We start from the raw sequence: 9,648 nt of genomic DNA, 5'->3' as shown, positions 1-9,648 counted from the left end.
CCCCCCCACCCCCCCCCCCCCCCACCCCCCCCCCCCCCCACCCCCCCCCCCCCCCACCCCCCCCCCCCCCCACCCCCCCCCCCCCCCACCCCCCCCCCCCCCCACCCCCCCCCCCCCCCACCCCCCCCCCCCCCCACCCCCCCCCCCCCCCACCCCCCCCCCCCCCCACCCCCCCCCCCCCCCACCCCCCCCCCCCCCCACCCCCCCCCCCCCCCACCCCCCCCCCCCCCCACCCCCCCCCCCCCCCACCCCCCCCCCCCCCCACCCCCCCCCCCCCCCACCCCCCCCCCCCCCCACCCCCCCCCCCCCCCACCCCCCCCCCCCCCCACCCCCCCCCCCCCCCACCCCCCCCCCCCCCCACCCCCCCCCCCCCCCACCCCCCCCCCCCCCCACCCCCCCCCCCCCCCACCCCCCCCCCCCCCCACCCCCCCCCCCCCCCACCCCCCCCCCCCCCCACCCCCCCCCCCCCCCACCCCCCCCCCCCCCCACCCCCCCCCCCCCCCACCCCCCCCCCCCCCCACCCCCCCCCCCCCCCACCCCCCCCCCCCCCCACCCCCCCCCCCCCCCACCCCCCCCCCCCCCCACCCCCCCCCCCCCCCACCCCCCCCCCCCCCCACCCCCCCCCCCCCCCACCCCCCCCCCCCCCCACCCCCCCCCCCCCCCACCCCCCCCCCCCCCCACCCCCCCCCCCCCCCACCCCCCCCCCCCCCCACCCCCCCCCCCCCCCACCCCCCCCCCCCCCCACCCCCCCCCCCCCCCACCCCCCCCCCCCCCCACCCCCCCCCCCCCCCACCCCCCCCCCCCCCCACCCCCCCCCCCCCCCACCCCCCCCCCCCCCCACCCCCCCCCCCCCCCACCCCCCCCCCCCCCCACCCCCCCCCCCCCCCACCCCCCCCCCCCCCCACCCCCCCCCCCCCCCACCCCCCCCCCCCCCCACCCCCCCCCCCCCCCACCCCCCCCCCCCCCCACCCCCCCCCCCCCCCACCCCCCCCCCCCCCCACCCCCCCCCCCCCCCACCCCCCCCCCCCCCCACCCCCCCCCCCCCCCACCCCCCCCCCCCCCCACCCCCCCCCCCCCCCACCCCCCCCCCCCCCCACCCCCCCCCCCCCCCACCCCCCCCCCCCCCCACCCCCCCCCCCCCCCACCCCCCCCCCCCCCCACCCCCCCCCCCCCCCACCCCCCCCCCCCCCCACCCCCCCCCCCCCCCACCCCCCCCCCCCCCCACCCCCCCCCCCCCCCACCCCCCCCCCCCCCCACCCCCCCCCCCCCCCACCCCCCCCCCCCCCCACCCCCCCCCCCCCCCACCCCCCCCCCCCCCCACCCCCCCCCCCCCCCACCCCCCCCCCCCCCCACCCCCCCCCCCCCCCACCCCCCCCCCCCCCCACCCCCCCCCCCCCCCACCCCCCCCCCCCCCCACCCCCCCCCCCCCCCACCCCCCCCCCCCCCCACCCCCCCCCCCCCCCACCCCCCCCCCCCCCCACCCCCCCCCCCCCCCACCCCCCCCCCCCCCCACCCCCCCCCCCCCCCACCCCCCCCCCCCCCCACCCCCCCCCCCCCCCACCCCCCCCCCCCCCCACCCCCCCCCCCCCCCACCCCCCCCCCCCCCCACCCCCCCCCCCCCCCACCCCCCCCCCCCCCCACCCCCCCCCCCCCCCACCCCCCCCCCCCCCCACCCCCCCCCCCCCCCACCCCCCCCCCCCCCCACCCCCCCCCCCCCCCACCCCCCCCCCCCCCCACCCCCCCCCCCCCCCACCCCCCCCCCCCCCCACCCCCCCCCCCCCCCACCCCCCCCCCCCCCCACCCCCCCCCCCCCCCACCCCCCCCCCCCCCCACCCCCCCCCCCCCCCACCCCCCCCCCCCCCCACCCCCCCCCCCCCCCACCCCCCCCCCCCCCCACCCCCCCCCCCCCCCACCCCCCCCCCCCCCCACCCCCCCCCCCCCCCACCCCCCCCCCCCCCCACCCCCCCCCCCCCCCACCCCCCCCCCCCCCCACCCCCCCCCCCCCCCACCCCCCCCCCCCCCCACCCCCCCCCCCCCCCACCCCCCCCCCCCCCCACCCCCCCCCCCCCCCACCCCCCCCCCCCCCCACCCCCCCCCCCCCCCACCCCCCCCCCCCCCCACCCCCCCCCCCCCCCACCCCCCCCCCCCCCCACCCCCCCCCCCCCCCACCCCCCCCCCCCCCCACCCCCCCCCCCCCCCACCCCCCCCCCCCCCCACCCCCCCCCCCCCCCACCCCCCCCCCCCCCCACCCCCCCCCCCCCCCACCCCCCCCCCCCCCCACCCCCCCCCCCCCCCACCCCCCCCCCCCCCCACCCCCCCCCCCCCCCACCCCCCCCCCCCCCCACCCCCCCCCCCCCCCACCCCCCCCCCCCCCCACCCCCCCCCCCCCCCACCCCCCCCCCCCCCCACCCCCCCCCCCCCCCACCCCCCCCCCCCCCCACCCCCCCCCCCCCCCACCCCCCCCCCCCCCCACCCCCCCCCCCCCCCACCCCCCCCCCCCCCCACCCCCCCCCCCCCCCACCCCCCCCCCCCCCCACCCCCCCCCCCCCCCACCCCCCCCCCCCCCCACCCCCCCCCCCCCCCACCCCCCCCCCCCCCCACCCCCCCCCCCCCCCACCCCCCCCCCCCCCCACCCCCCCCCCCCCCCACCCCCCCCCCCCCCCACCCCCCCCCCCCCCCACCCCCCCCCCCCCCCACCCCCCCCCCCCCCCACCCCCCCCCCCCCCCACCCCCCCCCCCCCCCACCCCCCCCCCCCCCCACCCCCCCCCCCCCCCACCCCCCCCCCCCCCCACCCCCCCCCCCCCCCACCCCCCCCCCCCCCCACCCCCCCCCCCCCCCACCCCCCCCCCCCCCCACCCCCCCCCCCCCCCACCCCCCCCCCCCCCCACCCCCCCCCCCCCCCACCCCCCCCCCCCCCCACCCCCCCCCCCCCCCACCCCCCCCCCCCCCCACCCCCCCCCCCCCCCACCCCCCCCCCCCCCCACCCCCCCCCCCCCCCACCCCCCCCCCCCCCCACCCCCCCCCCCCCCCACCCCCCCCCCCCCCCACCCCCCCCCCCCCCCACCCCCCCCCCCCCCCACCCCCCCCCCCCCCCACCCCCCCCCCCCCCCACCCCCCCCCCCCCCCACCCCCCCCCCCCCCCACCCCCCCCCCCCCCCACCCCCCCCCCCCCCCACCCCCCCCCCCCCCCACCCCCCCCCCCCCCCACCCCCCCCCCCCCCCACCCCCCCCCCCCCCCACCCCCCCCCCCCCCCACCCCCCCCCCCCCCCACCCCCCCCCCCCCCCACCCCCCCCCCCCCCCACCCCCCCCCCCCCCCACCCCCCCCCCCCCCCACCCCCCCCCCCCCCCACCCCCCCCCCCCCCCACCCCCCCCCCCCCCCACCCCCCCCCCCCCCCACCCCCCCCCCCCCCCACCCCCCCCCCCCCCCACCCCCCCCCCCCCCCACCCCCCCCCCCCCCCACCCCCCCCCCCCCCCACCCCCCCCCCCCCCCACCCCCCCCCCCCCCCACCCCCCCCCCCCCCCACCCCCCCCCCCCCCCACCCCCCCCCCCCCCCACCCCCCCCCCCCCCCACCCCCCCCCCCCCCCACCCCCCCCCCCCCCCACCCCCCCCCCCCCCCACCCCCCCCCCCCCCCACCCCCCCCCCCCCCCACCCCCCCCCCCCCCCACCCCCCCCCCCCCCCACCCCCCCCCCCCCCCACCCCCCCCCCCCCCCACCCCCCCCCCCCCCCACCCCCCCCCCCCCCCACCCCCCCCCCCCCCCACCCCCCCCCCCCCCCACCCCCCCCCCCCCCCACCCCCCCCCCCCCCCACCCCCCCCCCCCCCCACCCCCCCCCCCCCCCACCCCCCCCCCCCCCCACCCCCCCCCCCCCCCACCCCCCCCCCCCCCCACCCCCCCCCCCCCCCACCCCCCCCCCCCCCCACCCCCCCCCCCCCCCACCCCCCCCCCCCCCCACCCCCCCCCCCCCCCACCCCCCCCCCCCCCCACCCCCCCCCCCCCCCACCCCCCCCCCCCCCCACCCCCCCCCCCCCCCACCCCCCCCCCCCCCCACCCCCCCCCCCCCCCACCCCCCCCCCCCCCCACCCCCCCCCCCCCCCACCCCCCCCCCCCCCCACCCCCCCCCCCCCCCACCCCCCCCCCCCCCCACCCCCCCCCCCCCCCACCCCCCCCCCCCCCCACCCCCCCCCCCCCCCACCCCCCCCCCCCCCCACCCCCCCCCCCCCCCACCCCCCCCCCCCCCCACCCCCCCCCCCCCCCACCCCCCCCCCCCCCCACCCCCCCCCCCCCCCACCCCCCCCCCCCCCCACCCCCCCCCCCCCCCACCCCCCCCCCCCCCCACCCCCCCCCCCCCCCACCCCCCCCCCCCCCCACCCCCCCCCCCCCCCACCCCCCCCCCCCCCCACCCCCCCCCCCCCCCACCCCCCCCCCCCCCCACCCCCCCCCCCCCCCACCCCCCCCCCCCCCCACCCCCCCCCCCCCCCACCCCCCCCCCCCCCCACCCCCCCCCCCCCCCACCCCCCCCCCCCCCCACCCCCCCCCCCCCCCACCCCCCCCCCCCCCCACCCCCCCCCCCCCCCACCCCCCCCCCCCCCCACCCCCCCCCCCCCCCACCCCCCCCCCCCCCCACCCCCCCCCCCCCCCACCCCCCCCCCCCCCCACCCCCCCCCCCCCCCACCCCCCCCCCCCCCCACCCCCCCCCCCCCCCACCCCCCCCCCCCCCCACCCCCCCCCCCCCCCACCCCCCCCCCCCCCCACCCCCCCCCCCCCCCACCCCCCCCCCCCCCCACCCCCCCCCCCCCCCACCCCCCCCCCCCCCCACCCCCCCCCCCCCCCACCCCCCCCCCCCCCCACCCCCCCCCCCCCCCACCCCCCCCCCCCCCCACCCCCCCCCCCCCCCACCCCCCCCCCCCCCCACCCCCCCCCCCCCCCACCCCCCCCCCCCCCCACCCCCCCCCCCCCCCACCCCCCCCCCCCCCCACCCCCCCCCCCCCCCACCCCCCCCCCCCCCCACCCCCCCCCCCCCCCACCCCCCCCCCCCCCCACCCCCCCCCCCCCCCACCCCCCCCCCCCCCCACCCCCCCCCCCCCCCACCCCCCCCCCCCCCCACCCCCCCCCCCCCCCACCCCCCCCCCCCCCCACCCCCCCCCCCCCCCACCCCCCCCCCCCCCCACCCCCCCCCCCCCCCACCCCCCCCCCCCCCCACCCCCCCCCCCCCCCACCCCCCCCCCCCCCCACCCCCCCCCCCCCCCACCCCCCCCCCCCCCCACCCCCCCCCCCCCCCACCCCCCCCCCCCCCCACCCCCCCCCCCCCCCACCCCCCCCCCCCCCCACCCCCCCCCCCCCCCACCCCCCCCCCCCCCCACCCCCCCCCCCCCCCACCCCCCCCCCCCCCCACCCCCCCCCCCCCCCACCCCCCCCCCCCCCCACCCCCCCCCCCCCCCACCCCCCCCCCCCCCCACCCCCCCCCCCCCCCACCCCCCCCCCCCCCCACCCCCCCCCCCCCCCACCCCCCCCCCCCCCCACCCCCCCCCCCCCCCACCCCCCCCCCCCCCCACCCCCCCCCCCCCCCACCCCCCCCCCCCCCCACCCCCCCCCCCCCCCACCCCCCCCCCCCCCCACCCCCCCCCCCCCCCACCCCCCCCCCCCCCCACCCCCCCCCCCCCCCACCCCCCCCCCCCCCCACCCCCCCCCCCCCCCACCCCCCCCCCCCCCCACCCCCCCCCCCCCCCACCCCCCCCCCCCCCCACCCCCCCCCCCCCCCACCCCCCCCCCCCCCCACCCCCCCCCCCCCCCACCCCCCCCCCCCCCCACCCCCCCCCCCCCCCACCCCCCCCCCCCCCCACCCCCCCCCCCCCCCACCCCCCCCCCCCCCCACCCCCCCCCCCCCCCACCCCCCCCCCCCCCCACCCCCCCCCCCCCCCACCCCCCCCCCCCCCCACCCCCCCCCCCCCCCACCCCCCCCCCCCCCCACCCCCCCCCCCCCCCACCCCCCCCCCCCCCCACCCCCCCCCCCCCCCACCCCCCCCCCCCCCCACCCCCCCCCCCCCCCACCCCCCCCCCCCCCCACCCCCCCCCCCCCCCACCCCCCCCCCCCCCCACCCCCCCCCCCCCCCACCCCCCCCCCCCCCCACCCCCCCCCCCCCCCACCCCCCCCCCCCCCCACCCCCCCCCCCCCCCACCCCCCCCCCCCCCCACCCCCCCCCCCCCCCACCCCCCCCCCCCCCCACCCCCCCCCCCCCCCACCCCCCCCCCCCCCCACCCCCCCCCCCCCCCACCCCCCCCCCCCCCCACCCCCCCCCCCCCCCACCCCCCCCCCCCCCCACCCCCCCCCCCCCCCACCCCCCCCCCCCCCCACCCCCCCCCCCCCCCACCCCCCCCCCCCCCCACCCCCCCCCCCCCCCACCCCCCCCCCCCCCCACCCCCCCCCCCCCCCACCCCCCCCCCCCCCCACCCCCCCCCCCCCCCACCCCCCCCCCCCCCCACCCCCCCCCCCCCCCACCCCCCCCCCCCCCCACCCCCCCCCCCCCCCACCCCCCCCCCCCCCCACCCCCCCCCCCCCCCACCCCCCCCCCCCCCCACCCCCCCCCCCCCCCACCCCCCCCCCCCCCCACCCCCCCCCCCCCCCACCCCCCCCCCCCCCCACCCCCCCCCCCCCCCACCCCCCCCCCCCCCCACCCCCCCCCCCCCCCACCCCCCCCCCCCCCCACCCCCCCCCCCCCCCACCCCCCCCCCCCCCCACCCCCCCCCCCCCCCACCCCCCCCCCCCCCCACCCCCCCCCCCCCCCACCCCCCCCCCCCCCCACCCCCCCCCCCCCCCACCCCCCCCCCCCCCCACCCCCCCCCCCCCCCACCCCCCCCCCCCCCCACCCCCCCCCCCCCCCACCCCCCCCCCCCCCCACCCCCCCCCCCCCCCACCCCCCCCCCCCCCCACCCCCCCCCCCCCCCACCCCCCCCCCCCCCCACCCCCCCCCCCCCCCACCCCCCCCCCCCCCCACCCCCCCCCCCCCCCACCCCCCCCCCCCCCCACCCCCCCCCCCCCCCACCCCCCCCCCCCCCCACCCCCCCCCCCCCCCACCCCCCCCCCCCCCCACCCCCCCCCCCCCCCACCCCCCCCCCCCCCCACCCCCCCCCCCCCCCACCCCCCCCCCCCCCCACCCCCCCCCCCCCCCACCCCCCCCCCCCCCCACCCCCCCCCCCCCCCACCCCCCCCCCCCCCCACCCCCCCCCCCCCCCACCCCCCCCCCCCCCCACCCCCCCCCCCCCCCACCCCCCCCCCCCCCCACCCCCCCCCCCCCCCACCCCCCCCCCCCCCCACCCCCCCCCCCCCCCACCCCCCCCCCCCCCCACCCCCCCCCCCCCCCACCCCCCCCCCCCCCCACCCCCCCCCCCCCCCACCCCCCCCCCCCCCCACCCCCCCCCCCCCCCACCCCCCCCCCCCCCCACCCCCCCCCCCCCCCACCCCCCCCCCCCCCCACCCCCCCCCCCCCCCACCCCCCCCCCCCCCCACCCCCCCCCCCCCCCACCCCCCCCCCCCCCCACCCCCCCCCCCCCCCACCCCCCCCCCCCCCCACCCCCCCCCCCCCCCACCCCCCCCCCCCCCCACCCCCCCCCCCCCCCACCCCCCCCCCCCCCCACCCCCCCCCCCCCCCACCCCCCCCCCCCCCCACCCCCCCCCCCCCCCACCCCCCCCCCCCCCCACCCCCCCCCCCCCCCACCCCCCCCCCCCCCCACCCCCCCCCCCCCCCACCCCCCCCCCCCCCCACCCCCCCCCCCCCCCACCCCCCCCCCCCCCCACCCCCCCCCCCCCCCACCCCCCCCCCCCCCCACCCCCCCCCCCCCCCACCCCCCCCCCCCCCCACCCCCCCCCCCCCCCACCCCCCCCCCCCCCCACCCCCCCCCCCCCCCACCCCCCCCCCCCCCCACCCCCCCCCCCCCCCACCCCCCCCCCCCCCCACCCCCCCCCCCCCCCACCCCCCCCCCCCCCCACCCCCCCCCCCCCCCACCCCCCCCCCCCCCCACCCCCCCCCCCCCCCACCCCCCCCCCCCCCCACCCCCCCCCCCCCCCACCCCCCCCCCCCCCCACCCCCCCCCCCCCCCACCCCCCCCCCCCCCCACCCCCCCCCCCCCCCACCCCCCCCCCCCCCCACCCCCCCCCCCCCCCACCCCCCCCCCCCCCCACCCCCCCCCCCCCCCACCCCCCCCCCCCCCCACCCCCCCCCCCCCCCACCCCCCCCCCCCCCCACCCCCCCCCCCCCCCACCCCCCCCCCCCCCCACCCCCCCCCCCCCCCACCCCCCCCCCCCCCCACCCCCCCCCCCCCCCACCCCCCCCCCCCCCCACCCCCCCCCCCCCCCACCCCCCCCCCCCCCCACCCCCCCCCCCCCCCACCCCCCCCCCCCCCCACCCCCCCCCCCCCCCACCCCCCCCCCCCCCCACCCCCCCCCCCCCCCACCCCCCCCCCCCCCCACCCCCCCCCCCCCCCACCCCCCCCCCCCCCCACCCCCCCCCCCCCCCACCCCCCCCCCCCCCCACCCCCCCCCCCCCCCACCCCCCCCCCCCCCCACCCCCCCCCCCCCCCACCCCCCCCCCCCCCCACCCCCCCCCCCCCCCACCCCCCCCCCCCCCCACCCCCCCCCCCCCCCACCCCCCCCCCCCCCCACCCCCCCCCCCCCCCACCCCCCCCCCCCCCCACCCCCCCCCCCCCCCACCCCCCCCCCCCCCCACCCCCCCCCCCCCCCACCCCCCCCCCCCCCCACCCCCCCCCCCCCCCACCCCCCCCCCCCCCCACCCCCCCCCCCCCCCACCCCCCCCCCCCCCCACCCCCCCCCCCCCCCACCCCCCCCCCCCCCCACCCCCCCCCCCCCCCACCCCCCCCCCCCCCCACCCCCCCCCCCCCCCACCCCCCCCCCCCCCCACCCCCCCCCCCCCCCACCCCCCCCCCCCCCCACCCCCCCCCCCCCCCACCCCCCCCCCCCCCCACCCCCCCCCCCCCCCACCCCCCCCCCCCCCCACCCCCCCCCCCCCCCACCCCCCCCCCCCCCCACCCCCCCCCCCCCCCACCCCCCCCCCCCCCCACCCCCCCCCCCCCCCACCCCCCCCCCCCCCCACCCCCCCCCCCCCCCACCCCCCCCCCCCCCCACCCCCCCCCCCCCCCACCCCCCCCCCCCCCCACCCCCCCCCCCCCCCACCCCCCCCCCCCCCCACCCCCCCCCCCCCCCACCCCCCCCCCCCCCCACCCCCCCCCCCCCCCACCCCCCCCCCCCCCCACCCCCCCCCCCCCCCACCCCCCCCCCCCCCCACCCCCCCCCCCCCCCACCCCCCCCCCCCCCCACCCCCCCCCCCCCCCACCCCCCCCCCCCCCCACCCCCCCCCCCCCCCACCCCCCCCCCCCCCCACCCCCCCCCCCCCCCACCCCCCCCCCCCCCCACCCCCCCCCCCCCCCACCCCCCCCCCCCCCCACCCCCCCCCCCCCCCACCCCCCCCCCCCCCCACCCCCCCCCCCCCCCACCCCCCCCCCCCCCCACCCCCCCCCCCCCCCACCCCCCCCCCCCCCCACCCCCCCCCCCCCCCACCCCCCCCCCCCCCCACCCCCCCCCCCCCCCACCCCCCCCCCCCCCCACCCCCCCCCCCCCCCACCCCCCCC

This window comes from Sphaerodactylus townsendi, linkage group LG11 (genome assembly GCF_021028975.2).
Source record: "Sphaerodactylus townsendi isolate TG3544 linkage group LG11, MPM_Stown_v2.3, whole genome shotgun sequence".
NCBI lineage: Eukaryota > Metazoa > Chordata > Lepidosauria > Squamata > Sphaerodactylidae > Sphaerodactylus > Sphaerodactylus townsendi.
Note: the sequence above shows the minus strand (reverse complement) of the source record.